Genomic DNA, 13345 nt, shown 5'->3' on the forward strand with positions numbered 1-13345 from the left:
GCTACTTTTTTGGACTGTGGGGTCCCAGGAGCAAAGTTCAGGATAGATAATCGATAGATGTTCAAAAATCTATTAGTTACTACAACTACATACAACATATTCTCTTCAGTTTTGTTATTCTTAGATCTTCTAGTTAGTTCTCATAATTAGTCTCCGTGGTTATCATAGGTAATTAGACTGGAGTTGGCCAGAATCCTTGGACTAATTTGGATGACAGGACTACAGCCAAGGCTTCTTTTCAACATGGAGTCCTTCTTCAACATCCTTTCCCTGATTTGAATGCCAATTTCTTTATCATCTGTTCCTTCCGACTGTGAGTGTGTTCATAGATTTTTCACTTCACTTTAGCCCTTGGCATTTGGTCTCTGTGGAAGTTCTGATGGCTCTTCTTGCCTCTGTAATCTTGCTGAACGAAGAAGATTTTCTCCCAAACTCAGTAATAATTTTCATTCCTGCTGTCAACACTAAGGTGCTAAGCTAGAGGTTTCCAAACCTTCTCTGTTCATAATGCTCTCAGTGTCTCAGTAAGTTTTTCCAATGCTCCCAGGCCAAAAGAAATACCGAACAGTTCCTTTTATGAAGTACTCAGGCCCAAACAATTTATTAAGTATTCATGTCCAATGACTTTGTTTGGAAAAACTTATACACATAAAAGAAAAGAAAGGTATATTTTTATTTCATTCTTAAACAACCAACATTGCTTACCAATGGGCTGTGTGTACCTGTTGGGGAGTGCACAGTTTCTCCAGCCTTGGAAGCAGATTGGACACCACTACTCTCATTTCCTGTTACACATTTATTTTCACGTGCACTTGGTTTTTATCACAACTGCTGAAAACCTAGCTTTGCAAAGAGATGACATCACTGAAAGAAATGTAGAGTGATCTATTGCTGAAACTATGAACTACCTAGCAGTTTGTGCAGTGTCCCACAGATGTCCAGTATCACTGCGTTTCCCTCAAAAATCTAAAATATTCTGCACCCCTGTGAAGCCACTGCAGCGTCCCAGGTTGCTTTCCTGCACAGAACAGAAACTATGGCCCTAAGTCCTGAAAACTTTCAGTCCCCTTTGTAAAACGCCAATGACAAATATTGAGTTGATTGTTAAAAATCTTTTCTCTTGTAGTGAAACTGGTAGAGTTCATTATGTAGCCCCAAGCTGTGACTCTTTTTCATAGTTTATAAGTTGGGTGATCACATCATTGATTTTCCCTTCATTCTAGGATAATTTTAAGAGTGAAAGGGGTGCTACCATGACAGGATTCTAGGAGGTAAACAGGGACTGTCCTGGGCAAACCGGGCTGTGTGACCACCCAGTTAATTCATGACATACGTCATAACACTTATATTCTGAAATCCACTTTTAGTCAATGAATGGTCACTATTACAATGTAGTTTCTCTTATCTTGTAATTTGCTGAAGGACCTTACATTAAATTCTGATAAAAGAAGTTTATTGGTTGTGCTCTTCCTTCTCTTATCTCTCCAGTCCTCTTCCTTCCATTTCCCTTCAGACCCTGGACCTTTTCCTCACCCCTACCCGTACCCCAAATCCCATCAAAACTTAACTTTCCTAGTCACCCAGGTTCAAGCCTTGCCTGCGGTATTTTGAGAATGTGAAAGGTAGTTACATTCACGACACACAAGAAGGGCTGTAAAAGCCCCCTCTTTCCCCATCTCTTTATGTTTGACCCGCACAAGGCAGCCGCTCCAAGTTTCTTCTTCTTCCACTCCAACCCCCCTGCCCCCAAGCCTACACAGAACTTTGTTCATCCCCAAGCTCTCTTTGGTTCCTTTTCCTTCCTTAACCAATGACTCCTTTTAAATCTCAAGCTCTTCTGTTTGGTTATGACGCAACAAAGGAATTCAGAAAGTGACTCTACACCTTAGAGATTGCAAACACTTCCCACGTTCAAAACTTTTTTCTTTTTCTTTCATATTCGTACGCATGCATCCATCCATCCCTCAAAACTGGCTGTGAAACTTCCACTTACTTGGGTGAAAGGTAGGTGAGATTAACACCCCTGCCTTCAGAGAATTACAACTTAATTGGAGAGGGAAAAACAACAACAACAGACAGACAATAGGATGTTCGGACATTGCAGAATGTCTGTGCTTGGCAGGTAGTTGGTGCTTCAGAAACATTCGTCAACTGGCGTAGGAAGTAGTATTGACATTGGATGATCGTCCTCAGTGAGCTCGCCAAGCTTTTACGGTGTGCCTATCTGGCTCTGTGAGAAGTGGTGGTGGGAAAGGGAGCATTTCGAGGACCCACGAACACAGGGAGACTGCAGTCCTGCCTCCATGCCCTGGTCCACTTCTTGTCCACCTTAATCGTGAAAAGTGAGAGGTCAGAGCGGGAAGGGCCGACTCCATGGGCAGAGGGCAAGCCAAAGGGACCACCCTGCACGGGGCTCGCGGGGACCAGCTAGGGCAAGACGAATCCACGCGCTGAGGAGCCGCCGGAGCCCTGGGGGCAGGGAGTGGTGAGCTAGGGGCGCGCAGGCGTCGCCCCGACGCGCTGCCGCCGTCGCTGCTTTTGACTCTGCTCCGCCGGGCTGCGGGCCAGCCCAACCCCTGCCCCCCCAATCCCGCAGCGGGGACACCGGGTCGTTCACGACGCCTGCTGTCGATGATTAAACCAAAGGTTTGGATTATACTGAAAAACGTAAGCAACGTACAGTGAACTTAGTCATGGCTTGTAAAAAGCAGGCAGAAGAATGTTGATACGGATAACCATTTATATGTTTTTTTCTTTTCTTTTTAACATATAACCATTTAATAGGACAAGGAAGAAACGCTGTAAGTGATTACTAGGAAAAGACGGAAGGGGCGGACGCGAATAGTTCAGTGATAGCTTACTCCAAACGCAACGAAGCAAGCGCCGAAATAGCTCAGTTGGGAGAGCGTTAGACTGAAGATCTAAAGGTCCCTGGTTCGACCCCGGGTTTCGGCAGAGTCTTTCTTTTTCGATTGGAATTTCTCGTAGGATCACCCGTTTAGAGTAACCTGGCTCATTAATTCCACCCCAGGTAAAAACTGGGACTTGAAGGGCGAGCGAGAAGTGGAAACAGCCGTTCTCAGTCACCCCTGGGAAATGTGGCCGCTACTCACGGCTACTTCCGAGGCGCCTACGTCGGAGGCGCTGCTGCGCGTGCGCAGTGGGAAGCGTGGGGGGTGGGGGCGGAGCCAGAGACGCCCTGCTGGAGATCCGGAAGTGCGGGGTACCGGGCTCACGGCCGGTGGTGAGAGGGTGCAGCGCGCTGGTGCCAAAGGAACAGGTCTGTGTCGGAGGGCGAGAAACAAAACTTCGTCCCAAATCTCATTCCCAAAGCATCCCAATTTGAAAAGCAAAACCCTGCTGTTTAATCGAATGGTCCCCCTCTGGCCTCGCCCGAGGAGGGAACCGGGCAACTAGGTATTTTTGGTTAGAAGCGCCCGGAGCGCGGCCCCGGGGGTGGCATAGCCAGAGTCACTTAGACAGTGGGTAAAGGCATGGCAGCGTTACAGCTCTGTAAAATTAGTCTTCATCGCAACAACTTTAATTAGAGTCCAGATCAGTGGTTCGCAGAGTGTGGTCCCAGGACCACCAGCAGTCACGGCTTCACCTGGGAACTACTTGGAAATGCAAATTCCCGCCCGAGCTTCACACCTACTGAATGGGAAACTCTGGGGTGGGCCCAGCCTTAGGTGTTCTAACAAGTCTTCAGGGGTTTCTGAAGCAGTCAAAGTTTGAGAGCCACTTATCTATAGACATTCCTTTCAATGTTTAAAAGAGCCCTTTCCTAAGACCTTTTTTGTGAACAAGCTTTGCCCTTGTGCAGTCTTTTGTCCTGCAAGTCTGAAATAAAACTTTGGTACGTGCTCGGAATTAATTTTTCTGAAAATTTTTGCTTTCATGGTGAGTGTGTGTGTTGGTGGTGGGATGTGCTGGGGCATCGACTCTGGTAGCTATCTATAGGACCCACCCCAAGGCTAACCTAGGCGCTGTGGAGTAAAGAAAATGGAGCCCAGGGGCCTGATTATGTATTGTGTTGGCTCCTGGGAGCTGAGCCAGGACCCAGAGGTAGAAATTGAAGGATTAAATTTAATTTAAATTGAATTGAATTGAATTAAAGAAGGAAGAAATTTCAGTCTATTTTGGAGTCACTAGAAAAGGGAAGATTTAGTTTAGTGAGGTGATGAGTTGCTGGTCAGCAGATGAGAGTCACTTGTGGGATTTATGCATTAAATCTTGCATATGTTCTGCTTCTGTTGGTTTGAAAGGGAAGGCCGCTCACATTTATGAAGTCTCGTGTGCCCTCAGGGTATTAATTCACTCGTCAATTAGACCTCAGTTATGTGCCTCCTGCTATGTGCCAGGCATTATGTGATCTTTGTAACTACCCTATGAAGTTACCTATTATTAGCATCTTCATTTTACACATAATAGTCCTTGTAGGAACGCAAGTATTTAAACATGTCAGGCATCTAACTTCTGCCCCGTCCTAAATGTTATGAAAAGTTAATAGTTATTGGGATGTTTGTGTGCATAAAAATGAGAATAGTTTTAGGAGGAAATAAAAGCTTTTGCTGGTGAATCAGAAAAGGCTCTATGGGTAAGAAGGTCTTGATTGGGCCCTCTGAGGAAGATTTCTTGGCAAGGGAAAAACCAAACTGGAGTGCAACCAGCCATCCACGTGTCTTGGGTTTTTTTTCAATTAATTTATTTACTTTTGGCTGCGTTGGGTTTTCGTTGCACGCAGGCTTTCTCTAGTTGCGGCGAGCGGGGGCTACTCTTCATTGCGGTGCGCGGGCTTCTCATTGTGGTGTCTTCTCTTGTTGCGGCGCACAGGCTCTAGGTGCGCGGGCTTCAGTAGTTGCAGCACGTAGTAGGCTTGGTAGTTGTGCCTCACGGGCCCTAGAGCGCAGGCTCAGTAGTTGTGGCACATGGGCTTAGTTGCTCGGTGGCATGTGGGATCTTCCCCGACCAGGGCTGGAACCCGTGTGCCCTGCATCGGCAGGCGGATTCTTAACCACTGCGCCCCCAGGGAAGCCCCATCCACGTGTTTAAATGGGAGGGGAATGGTGTGGGTGCCGGCAGTGAGAGTGACTGTTCATCAGGCAGCCTGAGGCCTGACTACCCCGTGGGCAGACACAAGAAGACCACGTATTTGCTATAGGAATAGGGACATTTGTATGGGGGGAGGCTAGAGGCACACACCTGGTTAGATGTCTGAAGAGGTGTTAAAAAACAAATTTTAACTGAGTAAATGTTAAAGATCGTATTGGTTTTCTTCAAAGATTCAGGAATCGAGTGGCATCCCATCTAGGAAATATAAAGGGCTCTGAGGGGCTGTGCAAAAGACTTTTAGAGGCAGAAGGAGGCAAGACAAGGAAGTTATTCCAGCCAGCGCTCCGCAACCTTTTTGGCACCAGGGATCAGTTTCGTGGAAGACACTTTTTCCACGGACGGGGAGGGGAGCGGGGGACGTTTCAGGCGGTAATGTGAGCGATGGGGAGTGGCAGATGAAGCCGCTCACCTCCTGCTGTCAGCCCGGTCCCTAACTGGTTGTGGACCGGTAACAGTCTGCAGCCTGGGGGTTGGGGACCCCTGATTCTAGCAGAGAGCTGATTGTTTCAGGCAAGGCCACCTTCCTTTGGGGGGCAAGAGGGGTCTATCAGGAGAATTACCTCTGTTGGGAGGGGGCGGGAATTTCCCCCCTACCCCCATTGAGTTCTTGTGGCTGGACTAATAATAAGATTGGCACAAGACACATTAACAGGAGAAAAAGAAACAAGTTTTAATACGTGCTCATAGAGGTCCCATAGAAACGGGACCTAAGAAGTGGCCAAAGCAGGTGACTTTTATATTTTTTAGACAAAGACACAATACGTTTGTGAGGAATTGACAGGACAAAGAAACTGAGGCTCTGGGCACTTAATTAGAGAAGAACCTAAGCGGAGTTTGGGCTTGGGGTAGTAAATTAAAGAAGTAACAAGGTTTGTTCATATAGGCTTCTTGGTCAAATTCCCTCTCTCTGGTGATAAGGGTGTCCTTCTACTTCCAGATGCAGGGAGGGCACCTTTTACAGGAGAGATATTTTTTTTCCTGCTTCAGGGAGATTTAGGACGGTCAGAGTCCCTCTAGCATCAGCTATTTCTAAAGTAACTTCAAAATAATCAATAAGCCATTGAGGCACATTTTGGGGTGGCCTGCCCTGGGCCCCAGCACCTCACTATTGCTGGCCAAGTAATGGCAGACTGATTGGAAGATTATGTTCCTGGGAGAGACTGAAGCTGCAATTAGGTTAGGTATTAAGTCTCAGTTAGGTGATGGGGTCCTAGCACAAGTGACTCCATTTTGGGCCTGGTATCTCTTTCGTAGCAAGGGGAAGAGGAAGGGGATAGTTTGGGCAGACCTCCACTGGACCTGTGTTCGTAAAGGGTTTTGCTGACTATGTGGGTGGGAGGAATGATTAGGAAGAAGGTAGGCAGCATTTAAAATATATATATATATATATATATTATTTAAAAAAATAATTACATATACACATATATTTTATTTAAAAAATAATTACACATATACATGTATATGTAATTTTTTAACCTTAAGATGTAAAGTCTAAAGGTGTAATCTGATCATGTTTATTGCCTATCACTGACTTGTGACATGCTCTGATGGATGTCAAATGCTGTCAGTCTCCAGGAGTGAAGGCTGAGAAAGACTGAACGTGCATTGTCTCCTAGGAACCCTCTGATGCGGGCAGCTCCAGGACGGCTCTTTATCATTTAGATGGGGTGTTTAGCTCTTTATAACCAAGAGGGGTATAAAGGGTGAAGAGTAAAGTGTGGAGTCAGCCTTTACGTTAGAAAAGAAATGCTTTCAGTGGAAAGAACATTATCAACATTAAACATTGATAAGAGTTAATGCTCAACCCAGCTCTCTACTGTCAGCAGAGAGGTTGTGAATATCTCCTCTTACTTCCAGCCATTTATCCTGAGTGGCAGGGGGAAGGCATCTGCTTAAGTCTCCTTGGTGAGCCTTTGGAAAGAAACCTGGGACCTCTGGCTCATCTGACAAATTTCTAAGGTGACATGCAAGCATATTGCTAAATGCCTGTTTATCTCTTAATTATTCCGGATACTATATTCATTTTAGGTCAGACCTAGGATATAATGAAGCTGTTACAATTGTTATATACAAAATAATACTAGATGAGCATTTCATAATTTATTGGGGCCTTTTGTATAATCAATATGTATGTTTATTAATGCCCATTTTATTAGTCTTAGGTCATATTTCTACTTGTCCACATGTATAGTGGTTTATAGTTGTTTAGTTTCATGTTATATTATTTGTCACATCTCAGACTTATCTGATGTTGGTCAGAAATATAACTCCTGCTGGATTTACCTCCAATTCCAGGAATATATGAATCCTGCACAGTCATCCTTAATAGGTGATGTCGGAAAGGAATACTTTGTTTAAGCGTAGCTCACTTATCTAACTGCAACTCTTGGAGGGTTGTTTGCAGTCCCTAGCTTTTGGAGTGTAATGTTTGGGAGAGGGTCAGCATGCAGCCTGGGGAATGAAGCAGGGCAGTTTGCTGAGGGGCAAGGCTCTTCATAACAGACATCCAGGTCTCATATGAGTTCCATAAATTGAAAACTTCATATAATGGGTTGTCTTAAAGCAGGCTGTGCAAATATTTGACCATTCACTACCTAACTATATTCTACAGTACATTTGGGGCAACCCCTGCCCCTACATACTTCACTGACTCTCTAGTCCAGAGTATAAAGAATGACCAGAGTTGCCATTTCTGGAGTGCTGTCTATGTGCCAGGTATTCTGGATGAGCACACTTTATACATAATCCCACCAAACCTGTCAATAACTCTTCCGGGTAGGAGGCATAGTTGAATGTGAATTTTTTTAGAAGTTACATAGTAGCGCAGTTTGAAAAGCCAGCATAATTCTGAGATGTATTAAAATGGAACATGAGCCATAATAAAAGAGTAGTTCGTTTATACATTGTGTTACTGAGATCTGTGTTAGAGCATTTTGTTCCGTTTTGATTAACTCAGTTTAAGAGGAAAGGGTTAACGAAGAACAAAAACATGATTAAGGAAGAGGAGATTTCTTTCAAAAACGACAATAAAAGGATATGAATTAGATTTGCCAAGATAGAAAAGCTGAGGGTAACTTGATTACTGTCTTCACATCATTGTTCTTCCGGAATATATAATTTCCAGGGAGATGCCAGAAGAAGAAATGGGTTTAGATGAAGGCGGGAGAGATTTCTGTTAGATAAAAGGAATTGTGATAAGATACTTGATCTAGTTTTGTGATAGAAAATTGTCTGACCAAGATTGGTTAACCTAGAGAACTGCTGTTGAATAGATTTGTCAGCGTTTAAGAGGACTACTAGCCAAGTCTTGGGATGTAGGGGAGGAAAAAACTTTTCCTCACTACCCTCCTAGGTTCTGGGCTGGGGACCTGTATATAAGATTGAAAAAAGATTTACAAGAGAAAAACAAACTGATTATTAACATGTGTATTGTGCATACATGTGGAAGTACCCAGTGATGAGTAACTCAAAAGAGTGGCTAGAACTTGGGCGTATATGGCATCTTACAAAAGAACAATGAATTTGTAGAGAAGTAAAAGATGAAGGAAGAAGGCTAAGTTTCCAGGGTGGCAAACTGCAGGAAGGTAAATATACAGGGAAACTAACGGTAAATAAAACTAGTTAGTAAAGTTTGTTACATAGGTTCTTTGGGTGCCAGTTGTGGGCTGATCAGGGTGTACAGTTGTCTCTGGGGATTAACTTCTGGCCTTCCTGGTAGAGGGGGAAGGAGGGACATCTTTACAAATTTATATCCTGCTTTTAGGCAAATAGGGAGGAGGGCAGAGAACTTTTCTTGTATCTGCTTCTTCTCAATTGCCTTTAGCTCAAAATAATCCTTTTACCAAAGTGGCATACTTGGGGTGGCATATTCTGCTATCCTTCAGGCATTTCAAAAAACATCTACTAAAAAAGAAATCTCCTGAGATGTGGTTTCTTTGTTGTTATTGTTGCTGCTGAGTTCAGGAAGGAAGAGGGTGGAGTGGAATGAGGTGTGGACATTGCTGGCAGAGACGATAAAAAGTGTGGTGGCCTCAATGGGATGGCTCGTATCTCTTAGCCCTAAGTATGTCTAGAAGAAATACCTGTCCCTGCCTCAAAATTTTAAAAAGTACTTTGCATCCTGCGGTAGACAGCCCCCCAGAGAATTACCGTCTGTTTAGAGTCTTCATAATAAATGAAACCATGAGCCTTTCCTGAAAGTTATTGACTCGCATCAAAGATAATTTTATCCATGACAATCTCAGTATTGATGTCTGAAGGTATGTGGTGGCCTCTGTAGATAAAATACTCTGACAAAATCACTGTTTTCCCACTATGAACAGACTAACTATGAACTTGGTAACACTGCTCATCTTGTATATAGATGCGGGTGTGTTTTGATGTTTTTTGGGTTTATTTCAGAGTTTCTTGTTTGTTTCTGTTTTCTCTTTAAGCTTGTCTTTTAAAAACTTGGATTTCCTTATTTAACTTCTTAGCAAGTAAACTAATTTTCTTTTCCTCTAAATGCCTTTCTCAGAGCAATGTTAGAACAGAAAATAAAAACAACTCAATAGAGTTTCAGGCAAATCGAAACATGGGGAGGTGAATGCAAGAAGCACGAAAGTGTAAGAGGTGAGCGTTCAGAAAAGAAAATTGCCATCCCATTCTTGATGGCTTTGAATAAAGGGAACAGGACAATGTAAAGCTGGAGTGCCCAAGAATTCGTGGTCATTGTGAAGACCTGTCTTATTGTGTCAAGTGCTTACATAGTAAGGCACACACTTAAATGACCTTGAGGTGCCCTGTTAAAGAGGGGTGGGGGGCCTGTATCCTGCCAGTCTCTTTCAAGTAAGTTTCATGACTGCCTGGAGGGAAATTTGATAGGTAAGCAGTAGTCCCCGATGTTAATTATCTAGGAGATGAATCTTCATATAGTTATATACATTTACTTGTGTGAAGGCAAATGATGAGGTTGGTGATTTTCTAAAGTCTAGAGATCTGCCTCTAGCATACCTTCCAGTGTGCAGACAGGGCAGAGCCCCATTCTCTTCACATTCGTGTGGTTCTTCAAAACCCATCCTCCCATAGTCTTTCTTATCTTCATAAAGTCTATATATGGTTAACTCCACTTTTCTAGTGGTCTCCTAACTGGGGAGCCCAGTCCCAAGAAAAATGTCTTTCAGACACGAGGACAACGTGAACAAAAGTTTGTTCTCTTTCTGCTTCCCTTCCCTTCCGGAGCACAGCATCTATTCTACAACTTCTTCCTTTTTGCTTTCCCATCCTATCTTCTTTTTCAATCTCTCTCCCAACTCAGAGAGTCTATTCTCATATTTAAAAGTTGGGAATTTGAGAAAATGTTTTTAAAAATTTAGTTTTTTTAAAGAATTGATTGTTGAAGTCAGTGGTGAGGAATTGAAACAAAAAAGGAGGTACACAATGAAAAGTACATCTCGGGTTTAGCTCTGTGCCTAGTCCCCTCTGCAGAGACCACTATTAGTAGCTTCTAGTGTATCCTTCAGTAAATAATTTTTGTATATACAAGCACGTATGTCTGTATCTCATTTTACACAAACAGTATCATTATGCACACAATTGTAAAGCTGTTTTCTAAAGATGCACATTACTTCTCCTTTTCACATAACACCACACTTTCCTTTCTTCTTTTTCTTTTTTCCTCAAACGACTGTAAAGCTGAGCTGAACTTTTAAACCATATTTAATATCCTATAAAGTATTCCAGATAATCTCACCCAATAGCAGTGATGTTTACATTCCCTAATTGAGTCGAACTCTAAGGGATTTTAATATTAAATCCATAAACTGTATCTGGATTTGAATGGTCTGATCTCTTATGCTAGGAACAAACATTAACAGAAAAATTTGGTTTTGTTCCTTTTACAAAATGAAGGCCTGATTTGTTGAGTAGTTTCAGCTGTTGAGTAGGCAAGACCGAAGTACGGGTCCGCACAGCATAGAAACATCTCCCTTGTAAGCATTTTCTTAGGTCAAGTTGGTAAATTGCTCGGAGAAAAATATAATCAGGTGCCTGTTTATTCCACATCTTATTTTGTTAGTGTCTCCTCAGTTCATGGCCATCTTTCGAGTTCTCTCTCAAGCTTTGCTCCCTCTTGAAACCTTTCCCCGCAGATTGAGTTACTGTTGATCTCCCCATTTTGACCGCCCAGTGCACTCTGCACTCACTGGGCATGGGATTCTGTCCCATCTTTCATTACCTGTTTTGAACGTGTGCTCATTTCCTTATGGCACAATGCCACCTCCTCAGAAAAGGTGGTTTGGACGTCAGGAAGAGATACTTCAGAGTCTCCATGTTCCAGCGGGAACATGTGAGTATTACCGAGGAGTGGGCTCTGAAAGAAGTCATGCGACCGGGAATGGCTGGAGGGATGTGAATTGATTCCCGGACAGGGTGTAGGAGTGCTGGGCTCGCCGAACAAAAGGAAAAGGGCAAAGACAGAGAAGACCAGGCAGGCTGGAGTAGGGGATGTCAAATCCTCCCCCCAGTGGCAGTGGGAGTGACGGTGGAGGGCGGACGGGCAGCTGGGACAGTTGATCTCGCCCCTGAAGGCGGGGAATCCTAAGAAGACGGCTTTTATCCCAGACCTCGAGAGAAACGTCAGGAGGGCCTGAATGCAGCTTTATCCTTTCAAATCTGACTTCTCCATCGTGTTCGTGGTAGCAGTGGAGCGCCCGTCACCCTCAACCAACGCGGCTGAAGGATCTGAATTGAGAGTCACTGCAACAGTTTCTGGTTTATAGCCTTGAACTCTCACATTGTAAAAGCAGACGGATGGTGCACCAAAGCCATGTGCTTTTTCCTCTGCTGTGGGGAGGAACGTGGTCCAGCAGGAGGCGGAGAAGAAGGCTGAAACCGCGGCGCGGGCCGCTGCTCTGTATACGCACGTGGCGTGGCGGTGGCCAAGAGCACAGCCCCTGCATGCAGGCTGCCTGGGCCTGAGCTCCGACTCCATCTGTTGGCTGTGTAATGTTCATAGGTTCTAGAACCCTGAGGTTTCAGCTTCCCCGTCTGTAAAATAGAGGGGGGTAAAAAATTACTTCTATTATAGGGCTCTTGTGAGAATTAAATGAGGTGATCCACGTACAGTGCTCAGCCTGTGGCACAAGGCATAGACTTCGTGCTCAGTTAGCGCCCCCTGCGGGCCGCTCTCTTCCTTCAGGAATGGGTTCAAGCATCAGCTTTTCCTGGCTCCCTAGGAAATCTTCCGTGTTCTTTCCACTTGGTACTTCCCGCACCTTATCTGTTTATCCATCTATATTTCCCGACTGGCTGCTGTCACCTCCTTAAGGTCTCCATCCATTCTATGTATACATAGAGCTGATCCACTCCACTGTACAGCAGAAACTAACACAACATTGTAAAGCAACTAAACCCCAATTAAAAAAAGAAAACTACCCATGTGCAAAGCAGAGAGCCCACAGTAGGTGCTCAATGCATGTTTATCCAATGAATGATAATACACCTCCCTTTTCATCCTCTCAGTGGTGACTCATCACCACTGTCAAAGCCTCTGACTATACTTGTTTTTATTATGTTCGCTAACAAGAGAATGAACTATTTTGAGGGTCTGGACTGAGATTCCTGTTCCTTTTCTATGCCTTATATCATCCAGCCCTGTGCCAGAAACGTTTTGGGTTCTCAAGAAATGCTTCTTGACATCTATTGATTTGTCAATAAGCAACTCTTTCAGAAGGGCTAAAAAGAGTTTGTAGTTAATTTAAAATTCTGGATGATTTTTAGTGTTTTCTTTTCTGTTCATGTATTAAAATTTTTTTTCGTCTGGCATTATTTAAAAAAGGATTAAAAAAAGGGCTCTAAACCTCCTTCAGCATAGGAGAGCAGGAAGCTGGACCTCTGAGTGAGTGCTCCAGAAAGAGAACGGGGTTGTCTTAGCCTAACGGAGACAAGTTGAAGCATTTTGGGACCAGGATCCGCCAGGGCACTAACCCGCATTAATGCAGGTCATAAACCCATGAGCTGGGATCACAGTCACGCATTACATGGTTGACATTCAATAAATGTCTTAACAACAACAATAACATTCTCTTCATCTTTCAAGTCCCTTAAGATGTTCTGACTGCTATTCTTAAGTGGAAGATTTATATAACTTTCTAGATAAACAGGTTTTAGAAAACCTTCCAGATGTAACAGATTAAGAGCTAAATAAAGGTTTTGTGTTCTGAGAGATATAAAGAAAACAAACAGTCCAAACAAA

At 43.8% G+C, this 13345-nt stretch overlaps 1 long non-coding RNA gene and 1 other non-coding gene across 2 annotated transcripts; one reads left to right on the forward strand and one right to left on the reverse strand.

The window, feature by feature from the left end:
- Positions 1-654: 654 nt before the first annotated feature.
- Positions 655-3110, reverse strand: LOC116742865. Its single transcript, XR_004346609.1, has 2 exons — positions 2862-3110; positions 655-2328 (listed from the first exon to the last, which is right to left on the reverse strand). It is a non-coding gene; the product is annotated as an uncharacterized LOC116742865 (long non-coding RNA).
- TRNAF-GAA lies at positions 2883-2955 on the forward strand. Its single transcript has one exon. It is a non-coding gene; the product is annotated as a tRNA-Phe (tRNA).
- Positions 3111-13345: the final 10235 nt, after the last annotated feature.

This window comes from Phocoena sinus, chromosome 18, assembly GCF_008692025.1.
Source record: "Phocoena sinus isolate mPhoSin1 chromosome 18, mPhoSin1.pri, whole genome shotgun sequence".
In the NCBI taxonomy this organism is placed as follows: Eukaryota; Metazoa; Chordata; class Mammalia; order Artiodactyla; family Phocoenidae; genus Phocoena; species Phocoena sinus.